This window comes from Dendrobates tinctorius, unplaced genomic scaffold, assembly GCF_039654945.1.
Source record: "Dendrobates tinctorius isolate UK_male_01 unplaced genomic scaffold, ASM3965494v1 ptg000013l, whole genome shotgun sequence".
Classification (NCBI taxonomy): Eukaryota; Metazoa; Chordata; class Amphibia; order Anura; family Dendrobatidae; genus Dendrobates; species Dendrobates tinctorius.
The window spans coordinates 1,601,149-1,604,814 of NW_027361681.1; positions in this window are offsets into that span (position 1 = coordinate 1,601,149).

The window sequence follows — 3,666 nt, forward strand, 5'->3', positions numbered from 1 at the left end:
TACAGGTACAGCCTATGTAGGTTCATTCTGTTAATGCGCCTACATAGGCTGGTGACAATGTGTTTGTGTGTGTGTTTGTTTAACCTATTACTTGCCAATTTAGTAAAGCGGGTGTCTGGCTGACACCTCTTAATTGCTAAACCTAGTGATTTGAAGGTGTTGAACCAGGAAATTACATAACAAACCTTTTTTTTTTTAAATATCTTTATTTAGCTCAAAAAAGCCTTCATTGCTGGACAAAAAAATCAATGGACAATAGTATTTTTCCTATATTTCAACAGTAACTAGAAGGTCTCTATTTTCTGGGTTCCTTTAGTGAGTCGTCGTACACACAAAACTTTCGATGAGGGGTATAACTTTTTTCCTCAAGTTTTCCTTTGCTGCGTTTTCTTCCGCAGGCAAAATCTGCTCTCTTGGAAATAAAGAAGCAGCTTACAAAAAGCAGATTTAGCCACTTTTTTTGCTGCGTATTTTCTTTTTTTTTTATTGTATCTTGTGCATGTTGAGAGTTTAGTGCCCCCCCCAAAAAAAAACATGATGCAACTTCCTTAGGTTTTTGCACGAAAAACCTGATACCTGCGTTTTTGCATTTACCCGTTGTTTTCTATGGGTAAAAAAACGCTGATCGAAGTGACATGCTGCAGTTTTCAAAATCAGGAAAAACAACAGTGTGTGCGTAAGATTTTTTCAATCTCATAAGGTTTACTTGTACTGTAAAATGAAACAAAGAAAAATTACCAAGTGATGTACACGAACCACAGTTGATGAATGTGTATATAAACAATGTTAATAAAAACCAAGGAAAAATATAACAAAAATAATATTTATTATAAATTAAGACACAATATGCGACTACAATAAATAAAAAACATATAAAAATGTAAAAAAGGGCACCCGTAGGTGTATTAATACTCAGATAGCATATAAATCTCACCACTGTATACAAGGGTATATTTATATAGAATGTAAATTTGACATAAATAGTCAAGTCCCCAACTAAGGTAACACAATTGTGTAAAAGTGCAAGAAAAATATACTAATAAATACAATAATAAAATTTAATAAATGTGACTGTATCCAAATATATGATGTGATGCACTAAAAGAACAATAAAGAATTTTTGATGTATGAGAAACATATATTAGTGCAAAAAGTAGATATACACAAAAAGTGAACAAAATGTAAGTAACTAGAATGATACAGTGAAAAAAAAAAACGAAAAAAGTGAAATTACATGGGGAACATGAACACTGAATGCTATGCAATGAGTGAAATGTAAAGCCCTATCTGAAATGAAATTCAGCGCACTCAATGCGCAATGGAAGGAAAATCCAGTGCCCTTATAATAATATATGACCCAATGTATTAAAGTGGGCTGCCATATGGTACTGATTATGGAGAGTGAACGGGCTCAGAAAAAAAGGGCTTATACAAATCGCTATGCAATGAACAATGGAGCTGGCGCTCAAAATAAAACAGATGGCTTAATGCAAAAGACCGCCTAGTAGCGCTGTGAAGTGAAAATGGGCCAGCAAAGAATGGCAATCACTCATGCGGGACAATATACATGATGTTTAGCGCCTAAGGGAAAGGGTGCATACAACAAAATAGAGCATAGCATATTACCCAAGGCTGGATGAACGGCAGTGGTGAGAACCGGGTAGCCAGAATAACGCGCCCCGACGCGCGTTTCGGAAGAACTCCTTCGAGTTCTTCCGAAACGCGCGTCGGGGCGCGTTATTCTGGCTACCCGGTTCTCACCACTGCCGTTCATCCAGCCTTGGGTAATATGCTATGCTCTATTTTGTTGTATGCACCCTTTCCCTTAGGCGCTAAACATCATGTATATTGTCCCGCATGAGTGATTGCCATTCTTTGCTGGCCCATTTTCACTTCACAGCGCTACTAGGCGGTCTTTTGCATTAAGCCATCTGTTTTATTTTGAGCGCCAGCTCCATTGTTCATTGCATAGCGATTTGTATAAGCCCTTTTTTTCTGAGCCCGTTCACTCTCCATAATCAGTACCATATGGCAGCCCACTTTAATACATTGGGTCATATATTAATATAAGGGCACTGGATTTTCCTTCCATTGCGCATTGAGTGCGCTGAATTTCATTTCAGATAGGGCTTTACATTTCACTCATTGCATAGCATTCAGTGTTCATGTTCCCCATATAATTTCGCTTTTTTCGTTTTTTTTTTTTGTTTTTTTTCACTGTATCATTCTAGTTACTTACATTTTGTTCACTTTTTGTGTATATCTACTTTTTGCACTAATATATATGTTTCTCATACATCAAAAATTCTTTATTGTTCTTTTAGTGCATCACATCATATATTTGGATACAGTCACATTTATTAAATTTTATTATTGTATTTATTAGTATATTTTTCTTGCACTTTTACACAATTGTGTTACCTTAGTTGGGGACTTGACTATTTATGTCAAATTTACATTCTATATAAATATACCCTTGTATACAGTGGTGAGATTTATATGCTATCTGAGTATTAATACACCTACGGGTGCCCTTTTTTACATTTTTATATGTTTTTTATTTATTGTAGTCGCATATTTTGTCTTAATTTATAATAAATATTATTTTTGTTATATTTTTACTTGGTTTTTATTAACATTGTTTATATACACATTCATCAACTGTGGTTCGTGTACATCACTTGGTGATTTTTCTTTGTTTCATTGATACCGGATGGTCTGCCATCTAGCCTTAAAAGGAACACATTGCTGATATATTAAACTATATGTATTATATGATTTATTCATTATATACTGTTGGAGTGTTCTTTTTTCTTCCTTGTACTGTAAAATGCAGCAAAATAAACACAGCAAAAATGCTTATCTGTATCTCTCGCAGACTTTGCTCACCAGTTGTCTGGGAAAACATTATAGACATTGTATCAGTCCATGGCAGCAGTGAAAACACCAGCTTTCAGAAGCTGCAGCTGATACAGCCAGTGATTACAGTCAATTTCCGCCTCTGGGTGAATTGATTGTGTTTAGCCTAGCAATGATGAGTGACCGCCTGAATTACCCAGTGATTTACTCCTTTTTATGATGTTTATTGAACATGTTGTGCAGGGCCGGCCTCAGGTTTTCGTGGGCCCCGGGTGAATGAGTCTCAGTGGGCCCCTTTAACACATACCACGATTCATGATGCACAGATACGGCAGAGAAATATAGGTATACTACAGTGCGGTGATATACAGTATATTGTAAATTCTACAATACCATACAGCAGAAGAGGTTTATGCAAGTCAACCCCTTATGTGCCAATTCTTGTTACCTACCCCCTCCTTCAGTTCCAGTCAGCATGCACCATAGTCCTCCATATAATAATAATAATCTTTATTTATATTGCGCCAACATATTCCGCAGCGCTTTACAGTTTAATAATTTCAAAACACAATTCATAAGTAACAACGTTAACAATACAATAATTAAAGCAAAATAAGATGACCCTGCTCGTGAGAGTTTACAATCTACAATGAGGTGGGGGAGATACAAAGTACAGGTGTGTATTTACAATGGAGTATTTACAATGATGGTCCAGCCATCTTGAGGGAGTGAGGGATGGATGGAGATAGTGAATGGGCTACACATGAACACTTACACATAGAATGACTTTTTTTAGTGAATGTGATA